Source organism: Bubalus kerabau, chromosome 20 (genome assembly GCF_029407905.1).
Source record: "Bubalus kerabau isolate K-KA32 ecotype Philippines breed swamp buffalo chromosome 20, PCC_UOA_SB_1v2, whole genome shotgun sequence".
Lineage (NCBI taxonomy): Eukaryota > Metazoa > Chordata > Mammalia > Artiodactyla > Bovidae > Bubalus > Bubalus kerabau.
Genome location: NC_073643.1, coordinates 6,576,981 through 6,591,688, shown reverse-complemented (window position 1 = coordinate 6,591,688; position 14,708 = coordinate 6,576,981). Strand labels below are relative to the sequence as shown.

General features: G+C 43.8%; 1 long non-coding RNA gene across 1 annotated transcript; it reads left to right on the top strand.

Annotated features, from left to right (window-relative positions):
* The first annotated feature begins 770 nt into the window (after positions 1-770).
* Positions 771-7,126, top strand: LOC129635168 (uncharacterized). The gene is made up of 4 exons (XR_008706133.1): positions 771-905; positions 1,184-1,447; positions 2,795-5,026; positions 6,993-7,126. It is a non-coding gene; the product is annotated as an uncharacterized LOC129635168 (long non-coding RNA).
* Positions 7,127-14,708: the final 7,582 nt, after the last annotated feature.

The window sequence follows — 14,708 nt, the reverse complement described above, 5'->3', positions numbered from 1 at the left end:
TTTTTATGTATTTTTCTTTAACAAATACTTTTTAAATAAGTACCGTTGACACAGGGCAATGCCCAGCCCTTTGCTAGGTGCCCTGAGACCTTCTTGGGGTCTTTCATAGACACAGAAAATACCGTTTTTCCTTTCCAGGAGCTTATAATCCACTGTTTTCAAACAGTGCCTGGGGAAAGTGGCCACTCTGTGTGTGTGTGTGTGTGTGTGTGTGTGTGTGTGTATTGGGGGTGGGGGTGTGAGTTCTAAAATCATAAGCCTTAATAAGGAAAATGGTACAGATCAAAGTTATATTAAGGAGGATGGGGACTTCCCTTGTGGTCCAGTGGATAAGAAGCCTCCTTCTAATGCAGGGTACATGGGTATGATCCATGACTGGGGAGATAAGCTCCTTCATGCCTCAGAGCAACTGAGCCCATGCACTACCACTAAAGAGCTCTTGTGCTGTAACTAAAAACAGACACAGCCAAATAAATAAATAAATAAAGTATTAGGAGCATGGAGGTAAAACAGAAGTGTGGTCAACCCATTTATGTGTGTGTGTGTGTGTGTGTTCGTGTCTCCTTGGAACTAGTTGTTTCCGGGACTAGGTCTTCCTACTCTCTCCTATGATTTGCTAATGGGAATTAATATAGTCCCTTGGCTTCCCAGGTGGCGCTAGTGGTAAATAATTTGCCTGCCAATGCAGGAAACCCAAGACTGATCCCTGAGTTGGGCAGATCCCCTGGAGGAGGGCATGGCAACCCACTCCATTATTCTCGCCTGGGAAATCCCACGGATGGAGGAGACTGGCGGGCTGCAGCCAATGGGGCTGCAGAGAGTCGGACACGATTGAGCACAGCACATTTTTGCTTAAACTAATTTGAATTATACATCCTGGCTCACATATCATTGGGAATCAGCAGGTAACATAGAGAGCTTTTGGAGCCCCTAGACGGGGTTAGAATTCTGACCTAAGTGCTTATCACCGGACTGAACTTAGGGACATTAACTTAGCCTCTGAGAATGTTTTCTCATCTGCAAATGGGGTTAAAAAGTCTCTATACTACGTTTTTACTAAGATCACACAACGTAATGCATGTTGGTAAAATGCCTGCCAATAAAAAGAATCGTTAAATCAATGATGTTTTTTTCCTTCTTTATAATACTGCGCCTTTTTTTTTTTTTTTTCTGTATCCCTCAGGGCCTTCTATAATCATCACCAGCTGGTCCTCTGGAGCAATGTCTGTTCAGCCAGACCTTGCCGAGCGACTTTACAAGTTTCTGTCCAGTGGCGATTGGGTGACTTTCCTTCATTCAGACCACAAGCAGCAGTGCAAGCTGTACACATGAAACCATGCCATGAAATTTCCTCCATGCCATTTTTCCTGTTTGCCTCTACTCTCTGATTACCAGTTAAAATTTTACAGGAAAGCCAACTGAGTACAAAAAAATATTTCTTACAAAGGTAATCAACTTCCATAGAACTATAAAGTTGGAAGAAATATTAGAGAAAATATTGCCAACCAAAGAAGGAAATCAGGAACGAAGAGGGAAAATATTAAGCTGAAGTTTTATATATGCTTCCTTATTTAACTCCTTGCCACCTTTACAAGTAAATATGACCTGACTTGATAGGTGTGGAAACTGAGGGTCAGAGGTGAGGGATCTATCAGAGAACATAATACTGTGTCTTACCCCAGAGACCACACCTTCTAGTAGACTACGTGACTTCCAATAACAAGACAGCTGATGAGTGGGAATAAATAAGCATCAGTGATGAGTTTTAGGAAAAAAATTTTTGCTTACAGAAAGGGCTTCTTGGGAAGTTTTCAGGATAAGAATAAGCTCTGAGCTTTCACTCGGAATAAATTTCTTAGCTATGGAATTGGATTCTATTTTGCCGTTTATTTACAGGGCAATTTGGAGGAGGGCATGGCAATCCACTCCAGTATCCTTGCCTGGAGAATCCCCATGGACAGAGGAGTCTGGCAGGCTACCATCCATGGGGTCGCAAAGAGTTGGACACAACTGAGCGACTAAGCACAGCACATAGGGCAATACAATTCTCCTCCATTTTAAGGCTATAATTTAAAAAAAATCCATTTAAGTTTAAAGAATACTACTCGGTATTCTTTAAAGACTATGAAATGTGGCTGGATTTTTCAAGAGTGCCAAGTGAAATGTCGCTACATGGGGAACATCATGTTTCCTAGAAACAGAAAAGGTCTGTGCTGAGTTCATCCTTTCTGACCCATGGGCTCACTTTCCACATTGACGGGTTTCTTTTCTTCTTCTTCTGCTTTAGTTGCTGCTACCCTATTGTAATGCCAGCTTTCTATGAAAAGAATTCCTTCATGCTGTCAATTGCTAACAATGCAGGACTAGATAATTTTCTCTTTCAATCTTCCCAGTTTTTCCTTTTCTCCTTTCACCATCCCCCCTCCTCTCCACACACACTCACATTTCTCTATCAACAATAACTTGTAACAAGTGTGAGTCTGCAGATTCTCCAGTGCATCGCAATATTTTCCTAGGAATCTATTTTTCAACTTCTTACTATTTGGGGACAGTCCATTTTTCATATACAGATAGCTGGATTGCTATGTGTGTATCCCAAAGGGAAATTTCATCTTGATCTGCAGATTTAAACACCCTGTCTATTTATTTAAACTTGTTAACAGCAATCATGATCATCATTTAGATGTTTTTAGAATGCAGTATTTTATTTATGCACTTAAAAAAAGCCTTCATTGAATTTGTTACAATATTATTTCTGTTTTATGTTTTGGTTTCTTTTTTTTTTGGCCACCAGGTGTGTGGGATCTTAGGTCATGGACCAGGGATTGAACCCAATCCCCCTGCACTGGAAGGCGAAGTGTTAACCACTGGACCACTAGGGAAGCTCCTATTTATGTGCTTTTGAAACAGCTTAAAAAAAAAACCACAAAAAACTGGCATAGTGCTTTGAAAGCTTCAGCTCTGGAGTCAGATTTTCCTGGGTTTGAATTCTGGCTTTCCCACTTCTAGCCATGAATCCTTGAGCTAACTGCTTCACTGCTTTAATCCTCAGTGTCCTCATCTGTAAAGCAGGAAGACAGTAACACTCGTCTTCTTGGACTATTGGAAGAGTTCAATGGATGGAAAACGCTGGGCAAAACAGATGGAACATAGTCAGTCTGTGGAATCCATGGGGTTGCAAAGCGTCAGACATGACTCAGCGACTTAACAACAATATGCTCGATAAAGTATTCCCTGTCATTATCTTCTCTTTCTTTATAAGGTGGGATATTAATACACGAGTTAGATAAATAGAAGAATGACAGGTACAAGTCATTTTTTAAAATGTATGTATTTTTAATTGAAGGGTAATTGCTTCACAGTATTGTGTTGGCTTCTGCCAAACATCAACGTGAATCAGTCACAGGTATGTTATGTCCCCTCCTCTTGAACTTCCCTCCCACCTCCCTACCCATCACCCCCCATCCAGGTTGTTACAGAGCCCTGGTTTGAGTTACTTGAGTCATACAGCGAATTCTCATTGGTATCTGTTTTACATATGTATGTTTCCATGTTACTCTCTCCATACATCCTACCCTCTCCTTCATAGAAGTATGACAGGTACAAGTCATTTTTAAGGACAGCTTTTCAATATTGACTTTTCAAGTAATGTGAAGTGATCCCAGGGATCTGTGCCACTACGAAAAGCTGTAAACACGTTGCAAATTGTCACCCAGTACTTCTGATTCAGCTTATGTCACAGTGCACATGCCCTCCTTGATGGAGACATGGTTACCAGGGGCTTGCCATGGCGTTTGGAAGCAGAGCATGTCAAACAACAGCTGAGTCAGAGTACCCCTTAGACGTTGGAACAGCACACAGCTGCACTGTTAAGTTCATTCTGGAATCATCTCTTCGTTATTTTTTCAAGATTACAAGAAATTTTTATTTCCATTAAAAACAATAATCTGTTTTTGGCTATTTTGGTAGAAATGAGTGATTTTAGAGAGGAAAATTGTTTCAATAGAAACTATAATACACACTTGTGCATATTAGATTGGAGTCATCTCTTCTTTGGTTGTTGTAAATGGAGTCAAAATTTACAAAACACCATCTCATCAAATATAGATGCTGAAAGACTGTGGGAAGGAATCAAAGCTTCTTTGTAGAGCACGGCTGGTATAAAACTTGTGAGCAGGGCTGAGAAGCCGTGATTGCCTCAGGGCTGTTGAACAAACATCTCCTTAGTGTCCACTGTCCACTGTGTTGAGGTACTGGGCCTGGGCCTGAGGGGGCGATGGAGAGCAAGACAGTTGTCCCAGGTCTTATGAGTCTTACAGCCACAACTCGGGTCAGGGAAGGCAGGCTATTTACAAAAGGGGATGACAGCTTTTAATGCAAAAATGCTGGGCAGCAGACTCTCCTAAATCAGTGATTTGAAACAAGCTAAATACTATGCACAGTGAGAGTCAAAGAAGCATGTAACCCAGGGTTTCTCAAAATTATTTTCACTAATACCCACTTAAGGAGTCTTTTTAGATGTTTTCTTCTAACCGCTGCCCCTGAGATGAAAATTTCATAGTATAGGCACATGCATGCTGGTTATGCGTGTTAGGTAGCTTCAGTCACGTCTGACTCTGTGACTCTATGGGCTATAGCCCTCAAGGTTCCTCTGTCCATAGGCTTCTCCAGGCAAGAGAACTGGAGCAGGTTGCTATTTCCTTCTCTGGGGGATCTTCCCAACCCAGGGACTGAACTCACATCTCTTGCACCTCTTGCATTTGCAGGTGCGTTCTTTACCACTACTGCCACTAGGGAAGCCCCATCATGTATGTATGAGTTTTATACATAAACAGAGTAAGAATTTTTTTGCCTTCCAAGAGCCAATTTTCATCCCCTCTGTTCATTATCCCCCCACTAAGAATGCAGGATCTAATCCACCTGGGAGGGTTTATGAGAAGCTTCTAGAGACAGTTGGGTTGCACCAGGGAGGGAATGGGAGGTTCTCAAAGAAGAGGAAGGAGCATTCCAGCTATTGGGAATAGCGGTGAGACCAAGGGGTAAAAACAACTTTGCTATTTGGAAACTGGTGGGGTGGTTGGAACATGGGGTTCATGTCTGGGTGTGGTGGGACAGAAAACCAGCAGCGGGGCGCCTTTGGTGACTCAGCACCATGGAGGCGCCTGACCCGAAAAATCAACATTTCAGTTTCTTCTGGGTCTTTCTTTCCTGCTTACACTCTAGATGTGGAAACGACTTTGCTGCCCAGGAAGACCGACCCTCACTGTAACCTTTAAAATGCTCCTACAGTGGAAGGGGAGGCAGGGTCCTTGCAACCATGAGGCTGGTAACCAGGGCTTGAAACCTGCTGTTCTCCCTGATGGGTCAGCTGGGAAATCAAGGGAAATGAATCACTGCAAGCAGCTGTGTGGGTTGACCCTGCATTTTGGCATTTGGCCACCATTTGCCAGTAAAAGCAGAAGCAGAAACTGACCTATACTGATTGTTACTCACATGTGAGTCAACTTGCGGTGAATTTCTTAAAAGCTGATTTAAATATTCTTCCTGAATTTCACTATTAACAAGAATGCCTTTGGTACATACTTGGAATTCTGTTTTTTAGTTATTACTAATAAAAGTATGCATTCCCTGATAGGAATGATGAGTGGAATAAGGCATACGTTACCATGATCTATGTGATTCTTACCGCCTTGAAACTTACGGTGTGGCAAGAAAATCAGACAATCAACAAAACTAAAAAAGGTTTAAATATTGTGGTAGATGAAGTATAGATTACCTTGAAAATTTAACAGAAGCAAGTTATCCAACCTAATGGCTGCTTTTCTTTTGGTACTGAAGCTCTTGTGTGCATATAGTTCAAGTGCCCACCTGACCCTCCCCAACTCAGAAGGTACAGAATCCATCTGCAATGCAGGAGATCTGGGTTTGATCCCTGGGTTGGGAAGATCCCCTGGAGGAGGGCACGTTAACCCCCTCCAGTATTCTTGCCTGGAGAATCCCCATGGACAGAGGAGCCTGGCAGGCTACAGCCCATGGGGTCGCAAATAGTGGGACATGACTGAGCGACTAAGCACAGCACAGCACACATATATACACATACACATATATACACATGCATACATACATACACACACACACGTGTGTGTGTATATATATATATACTAATTTTATGTTATATATATATATATAATATATATATAATATATATATATACTAATTATATATATATATACTATATATATATGCTAATTTTAACCTCAGTGAAAAGAAAAGAAAAGAAAAGAAAAAAACTCTCCACTGAATATTTGCAGAATTGAATTCCAAAGCCTGTTACGTTTGGTTCCTTTAATCTAACATGGATGAGACTTCTGTTTCTTTTTCTATAACGTAGAGTACAGAGAAACAGGAAGCCCAGAACTGCTAAATGCAGGCCATTGTGCAGATACAATGTAATTGTGCTCAGATGTGATATTTATATATATATATATAGCTTCCCTGCTGGCTCAGTGGCAAAGAATCTGCCTGCAATGCAGGAGACACAAGAAATTCGGGTTTAATACCTGGGTCAAGAAGATCCCCAGAGAAGGCAATGGCAACCCACTCCAGTGTTCTTGCCTGGAGAATCCCAGGGATGGGGGAGCCTGGTGGGCTGCCATCTATGGGGTTGCACAGAGTCGGACACGACTGAAGAGACTTAGCAGCAGCAGCAGCAAGAAGATCCCCTGGAGCACGCAATGGTAACCCATTCCAGTACACTTGCCTTAAAAGTCCCATGGATAGAGGAGCCTGGTGGGCTACAGGCCCCGGGGCCACAAAGGGTCCGATGCCAACTGAGCAACTGAGCACAAGAAGCATATGTGTGTGTGTGTGTATTTTTTCATATACATACATGAACAAAACAAGGAAGTCCTCCCCTTATACCAGAGAGAGAGACTAGGATGCCTATAAACTTGCAGCCCCAATGTCAGCTTTACTGTCTTTCACCTTTGCAGCTTTAGCAATTAAGAAAATGACGCCAAAAAGCTAAGCAAAATTCTCTTTTGCCCAATATTTTCTACACCAAAACTGTGGTCACCCTAAAGTGAGAAACATGAGCCTCTCTAGTGGCGGAATAACACAGGAAATTTGAAACCAGGACTGGTGAAAAAAACTTATGAACGTGAAAGTCAACACATTTTTGGCGAATCTGGGACTTAGTAAAAAAAATCATGCTACAAAATATTGAAATAATTCCCTGACCTACACCTACTTCATCGATTTCTGCTGAGCTAATTTTAACCTCAGTGAAAAGAAAAGAAAAGAAAAGAAAAAAACTCTCCACTGAATATTTGCAGAATTGAATTCCAAAGCCTGTTACGTTTGGTTCCTTTAATCTAACATGGATGAGACTTCTGTTTCTTTTTCTATAACGTAGAGTACAGAGAAACAGGAAGCCCAGAACTGCTAAATGCAGGCCATTGTGCAGATACAATGTAATTGTGCTCAGATGTGATATTTGTTCTTCTGGGTCTTATTAGGGGCACTCTAATTAATTAAAGCATGACAGATGCCATTGCTGAATCCTCTGTCCATTATAGTTAAGGCTTCATTTGGGGAGCATGGTACCATCTGAGTGAAAATGATCCATTCACACCATGTTAAGCAGAGATAAATAATCCAAATTAAATTAAGCAGGAAGCGCTGAGCCCAGCTATGATTCACAGCTGAAACTAAGTCTGATCTAGTTTATAATGCAGAAGTTTCCTGGTGTGGGAGGCTGCCTCTGGGTGAGGGGCCCTAGCTCTCACCTCCCAGATTACCCCCTTCCCAGCCCCTACCACTAGCTCTGCCTTGTTATCAGTACTGGAGGCAACTTCCTCCAACAGTGATCTTTTAGAAGTGAGAACCTTCCTCTAGTTTCAGCTCAAGTAGGCACTTGGAGTCTCCACTAGCCTTTCTGAGACATCGAATGTACCAAAGATACTTCCAAAGAGAGTCACAGAGTCATGAGAACTGGTGAGGGGTACTGAAGGAACAGGCTGATCCAGATCCTAGTTCTTTCTCTTTGGACAAATGAGGCCCCACAGGGATGATGTTTTTAATCGAGTAACTTCAGTATCTGCTGAAATCTGAAAATGGAAAGATCTGCTCTGTATAGAACTACACTTCATGTGGGCTTACCCCCAACACAACCACTGCTTGCTTTTATCAGTAAATGAGGTGGATTTATGACGAAACCAAGGAAGGCTGTTTTAAAGACTTTTTCAAAACAATGGGAAAGGCTTTGGGTAAGCCATGCATTCTTTATAGTCACATTTGAAAGTGCCTCATTTTCCCTAAAGGAGATCTGGGTCTCTTTCCACTCCGAGGTCCCCTCCATCATGCTGGTCTCTTGCATTAAGTGCCCACAGACATTCTGGGGTTCTAGCAAAGAGGAAGTTTAGTTAAGCATATTTACATAATTTGCTGACAGCGCTGTGTGTTTACTGACGGTTCTCGCCTTGTAAGAATAGCTTCTAGTTCAACTCCTAGTTCAACTGTGCCAACTTCCCCCAGAGCTGAGACACACAGATGCCCGGGATCCAGAAGCTGTGTTACAAAATAAAGGTATCTCACAGCACCTGGCGCAAGAAGTATGTAAGTAGTGGAGGAGAAACAAGGCTCAAAGTGTCTAGAGACAGAAATTCATCCATATAAAGAAGTCTTCCAAATCTTATGCAAGAAAGAAACTTCAAGGATATTTTCTCAAATTTGATATCCTAAAATCTTATGATTCCCAATAAAAGTTTGTAAAACAGGAAAAAAAAACTTTTCTAAACTATCAAAAAATTATGAATACATACAATATTATGAATTACATATGCCTCTATTTGATCATTCACTTAAATATGGCTAGCCCATCAACACAGCGGGCTTCCCTGGTAGCTCAATGTGAAAGAGCCCACGTGCGATGCAGGAGACCAGGTTTGATCCCTGGGTCAGGAATATCCCCTGGAGAAGGGAATGGCTACCTACTCCAGTATGCTTGCCTGGGAAATCGCGTGGACAGAGGAGCCTGGTGGGGTCCATGGAGTCATATAAGAGTTGGACACAGCGACTAAACAACGACAGATCAATGCAACACCCAGAAACACACTATAATAATTAGATCAGTAATGGTTGGCACTTTCTGTCACCTGAAAGCTGCAGAGAGACGTTGAAGCTTTGTTTTCAGAAGCGGCTTCCAGGCCTCTAGGGATACTGACCAGTCCTGATAGGACTGTTCAGAGTAGGAACAGAGGCTGTACCAGACGCTTACCCTGATGACAACCTTAACCACATTCTATGAGCTGAGGGTGAGGGAGCTGGCTGTTTGGACTCACCAGGGTAAAGGCTCTCAGTGCTGCAGCCAAATCCCTCAGACTGTTCAGTCTGTTCCCGCCGTCAGTAATCGGCCTGTCTCTGCACCTTGTGTCTCCAAACCACAGCAGACTGCTGGCTCTGCCCAGAGGTCTAAGGGCCAAGCCTGAAATGCCAGGAAATTAACAAGGCCTGGGAGCAGGACTCAACCAGGACTAAGTAAATGGACAAGTACACAGGCTCCCTCACCCTCACCCGTTGGATGGGCTTATTCCAAGAAATGTGTTCTTTGCTCCCCATTGTCTCCCCATGGACGTGAGCATCCCTGCCCACGGGATAGGTATCTCAACACCCACCCCCTCTCACTGCCCCCTTGCCCGCTGGTGTTCCCTGCAACTCCCAGGTAACTGCATGCCCTGATGCGTTGTCTCAGGTCCACTTCTGGGGAACCAAACTAGGGCACCTGCCCCCAGACATGGCAGATTTTCATCTCTGTGTATACAATGTTTCTTCTTCTTCTTTTTTTTTTAAACAGATGAACATATTGATGTTATTAAGATTGTTTGTTGACAGTCTTGGCTGCTGAAAGTGATTTGCCACTAGTCTTTGAAATAGCAGTATGCAACACCCAATAGCCACACTATGAAGAAGTGAGGTGGAAATTAGCTGATCAGGTCACTTTTTGGTTGTTGTGATATTATTTGTACTTGGCACTTGGGTTGGTCTGTAACATATCTGAGAAACTTCAGTGTTTAAAACATCCTCATTTTTTGGTTTTTTGGCTTTTTATTTCAGTATCTGTGAATTTACAACTTTGGCAAGGGGTTTGTGTTTACTTTTAATGGAAGATGTCCATATTAGTGTTAAATTTTTAAAACATTGACACACCCATATTGTGTAGAGTATGATCAGTAATGGGTAACCAAGGTATGATCTCACATTGTTGCTTCTCCCTTTTATTGAAAAGGATTACCTGAGTTTTTATTATTTCCCTTCTTGAATAAGTCATAAATTTGGTTAAGCTAAAAAATAATGGTATCTTAATAATAAGATGATAGTGGATTTTTAAACTGAAAAGCTGTTGATTCTATGTACTTTTGTAATCCATTGTCTTAAAATTGAAGGAAAGCATGCATAGATTATACTAGCAACATAGGTTTATTGTGAAAACTGGCTCTTTGCCATAGCTTGGGGAGAGTTTGTGGAGAACACAGTGGCACAAGCGGTAAGGAACCTGCTGCCAATGCAGGAGACACCATAGACACAGGTCCCATCCCTGGGTCAGGAAGATCCCCTGGAGGAGGGCACGGCAACCCATACCAGTATTCTTACCTGGAAGATCCCAGGGACAGAGGAGCCAGGTGGGCTGCAGTCCTTGGAGTTGCAAAGAGTCAGATGCAGCTGAGCACACGCAACAGCAACAAAGGACACGATGAGGGAGATGTAGCACTTGACTGGGGGTGGAACCCAGGCCCCCGTACTGGGAGTACAGCGTCTTCGCCGCAGGACCGCTGGGGAGGTCCCTCTGTCTGGAGTCATTTCTGAAAGTCTTTCAGCCGAAAGAGATTTAGGGTCTCCAAGTGCAACAGTGGTTCATGAAGGCCAGCTGCAGGGGCTGGACCCTGGGCAGGAAGCTTCTGGTTCCAGCCTGTTGTGGAAGCAGAGATCCAGCACCGTGGGCTCGGGCCCTGAGGCTGACAACACACTTGGGAACTGGCCGTGACGAGAGTCTGCCTGGCCTTCCGGCCACCACCTGAACCTCCTGGATTTTGGTGTGAACATAAGTGACTGCATTTCCATTTCCTACCAACCTAATTCAGTAAAGTTTGGTGTCAGATATCAATTAAAATGTAAAAACCACAAAAATACAGAAATGTGGTATTTCCTGCACACCTGAATTATTCAATGGAGACCATGCTAACTGCAAAGCAGACCCCTTGCTCTTTTCTGTCTGTGGCTTTGTCAACTCCACATGGCCTGGCACACTTTCCCACACAAAGCAGGCGTCCGTGCAGTGGGGGGTTCTTGTTGAGGAAATGAGAAGAGCTCTGCTATAGAGCTGACAGTCAGTCAGTTCAGTCGCTCAGTCGTGTCCAACTCTTTGCAACCCCATGGACTGCAGCACGCCAGGCCTTCCTGTCCATCACCAACTCCTGGAATCCACCCAAACCCATGTCTATCGAGTTGGTGATGCCTTCCAACCATCTCATCTCCCTGTCAGTCTCTCCCATCAGGAAGCTTCCATAAGCCTCTTACCCCAATTCATCAGAGGGCAGACAGAATGAAAACCACAATCGCAGAAAACTAACCAATCTGATCACATGGACCACAGCCTTGTCTGACTCAATGAAACTATGAGCCATGCCGTGTAGGGCCACCCAAGACGGACGGGTCACAGTGGAGAGTTCTGACAAAACGTGGTCCACCGGAGAAGGGAATGGCAAACCCCGTCAGTGTTCTTGCCTTGAGAGCCCCAGGAGCAGTATGAAGAGGTGACACCGGTGGTAAAGAACCTGCCTACCAATTCAGACACGAGTTCGATCCCCGGGTCGGGAAGATCCCCTGAAGTAGGAAATGGCACCTCACACCAGTATTCTCGCCTGGAAAATTCCATGGACAGAGGAGCCTGGTGGGCTACACTCCAAGAGGTCACAAAGAGTTGGATGCGACTGAGCACACAGGAGCTGACCATTAAGAGTGTAGGGGCCACCAGGGGGTCAAAGCCAGTGTTTCTGCTTGGTGGGGAAACAGAATGGGATGCTGAGTCTGTTTCTTAACGCATTTGTAGGACTCAGCTCAGGCAAGGGTAGCGGAAGAAGACACTGCATAAATGACCCCATGATCTGGGGGATGGAGAGCAGCCTTGTAACCAAGTGTGAATGGAGCTTGGAAAGTATTGATGGGAAGTGGGTCAGTTTTGAAGAGTCTTAGAAGTTGGGCTATAATTATGAACATTTTTTCAACAGATAAGATTCCTCAGGAGGAGGTTGAATGAATAATAATCATTTTAAACTAATTAAACCATTGATAACATATTATAATACATTATATTATATTATATGTAATATAATTTATTGTAATATTATATTACATTATCTGATAATATTATACAGGATAAAGGTTCTTTTTCTTTCCCCTGTATTTTTAATTTACATATAGTTGGTTTATAATGTGTTAGCTTCAGGTGTACAGCAAAGTGATTCATATATGTATATGTATGTATAATGTATGTATACCTATGTGTACATATACTTTTTCAGATTCTTTTCCATTAGAGGTTATTAAAAGATGCTGAACATAGTTCCCTGTGCTATACAGTGGGCCCTTGTTGGTTATCTACTTTATATATAGTGTAATCTTTCTTAAAGAGGGATCATCCCAGACCAGCTGCATTGGCATCACCTGGGAACAAGTGTGAAATGTAGATTCCGGGGCCCCACGCAGGCTGACCAAATGGGAAATGCGGCATCCGTGTAACCAGACCTCCAGGTGGTTAGGATGACCACTCATGAACCACTGGGAGTAGAGACAAGGGGGTCATGGTTTTCCTGTGAGTCACCTGATGAAGCCTGGATTCACTGCCTTCAGATGTTTTAAGCCAAAGGTCTTGCAGCCCACACTTTAACAGGTTGCCCACCTCCTAAACAGAGAAAGCAAAATGTGTTCCTTTGTGTAAGGAACATATTAAAACACTGCCTTATTTTCTTCTTTGCTGAATTTCACATGAATGAGACAAAATACACCCCAGCCTCAACTATTTTCCAGAGAAATGAGCTAAGGTAAGTGGTAGGGTGCTAAAATTAAGCCACAGGCTCCTCCTATCCCCCAGACTCTCCTGATGGTGAACAGCAAAAGGCTTTCATTCCATTAACCCCGGAGCTGGAGGCAGAGACCTTCAGGAGAGGGTTTTTTCAGGTGACTATCATGCTTAGAGACACATCGACTTGATTTTGGAATTCTTCGGGGCTGGTTTAAAAGCTATTTTGGAAACATTCTTGGTTGAACACCCACGTGATGTTGGCCAGGTGTGAGGGTAGCAAGTACAGGAGTGTTGGGGCCTTGGGAAGGTGGGCAGGCAGGGTTAGCAGACAACCCTCCTTTGAGTCCTGCCAGGCCTTACACATGCTCCCTGGGGCCCAGTGCTGCAGCGTTAGACCCAAGAGCTCAGAAGTCCTCCTATACTAGGGGACCCGAGGAGAGTGGCCCACGTGGTGAAGGCAGGTCTGGGTGAGTGGGAGACTCTGTGACCCCAGAAAGACCACCCAGCACTCCTATCTCATTAAAAATATGGCCGGCAACCACGGGTTTCCCAGCTCATGGGCTGACTCACATTTTGTTTCAGCGACCTCTTGGGAATGCAATCAGATACCCCTGAGCTTGGAGGGAACTGTCTAGGCAGCGAAGACCTCCCCTTACTTTCTTCCCTGACAGATGCTCCTGGGGTTTGTTGACTATTTCCAGAGACACAGACCACACATCACTTTGAAGCCTTTAAAGCATCAGAGTCTGAACCCATCAGGCGCTCTCATGTTTCAGGCATGGAGTTAAGACACCAAAGCAGAACTGCAACCAGGTTACCTCTGATCCAGGCCTGAGACTGTCACCCTATTAAAGGGATCAGACTTGGCAAGAATGAAGTTAGCATGAAGAGGGACATCTCTTTAGAGAGGACTGGCATGGCTGTGCTGTGAGTCCCACCTCCTCTATGAAATAACATAAAACCCTGGTGTCATCTGTGGACTCAATTCTATGATGTAGCTAAACCAGGGTTTCTGAACCTCAACACTAATGACATTTTGGTGCCAAATAATTGCTTTCTGATTGGGCCTGTGGGGGATTGTGGGATGTCTAGTGGCGTCCCTTTCCTCTACTGTTGAGGCCACCTAGCACTTGCCCTCTCTTGTGATGGGGCAAAATATCTCTGGGGATTGCCTTATTACAAGTGAAATTGTGTGTGTGTGTGTGTGTGCGCGTGCGCACTGGTATAAAATGCCTTCTTTAAACGTGGGTCTGGAAGGAAAGAAAACAGCTGGAAAAGGGAGGCTGGCATTTGGGATTCATGTAAAACCATGAGACGTCTGTGGTTTTTAATGCTAAGAAGATTGATCTGGGCCAGTGTCTATATAATCATTTGGTCTTAAGGGGTCCTCGTTCATAAAGTGTTGCCAGTCTGAGATCCTAGGGTTCCCCAAAACCTGAGAAGTGAGGGGCCCAGGAAGGTGTGAGGACCTCAGGGTCAGGGGGTAATCCCCTGGACCCTGCCTGACCTCACTTGTGGGAGCTGCTGGTGTTACTGTTCACTCCTATTCTTGCTCTGTATTGGAGAGCTCTACATCATGTCCTCATCTCTCCCCACTCACAAACATGAGTGGAGGGTTGGAATCTTGCCT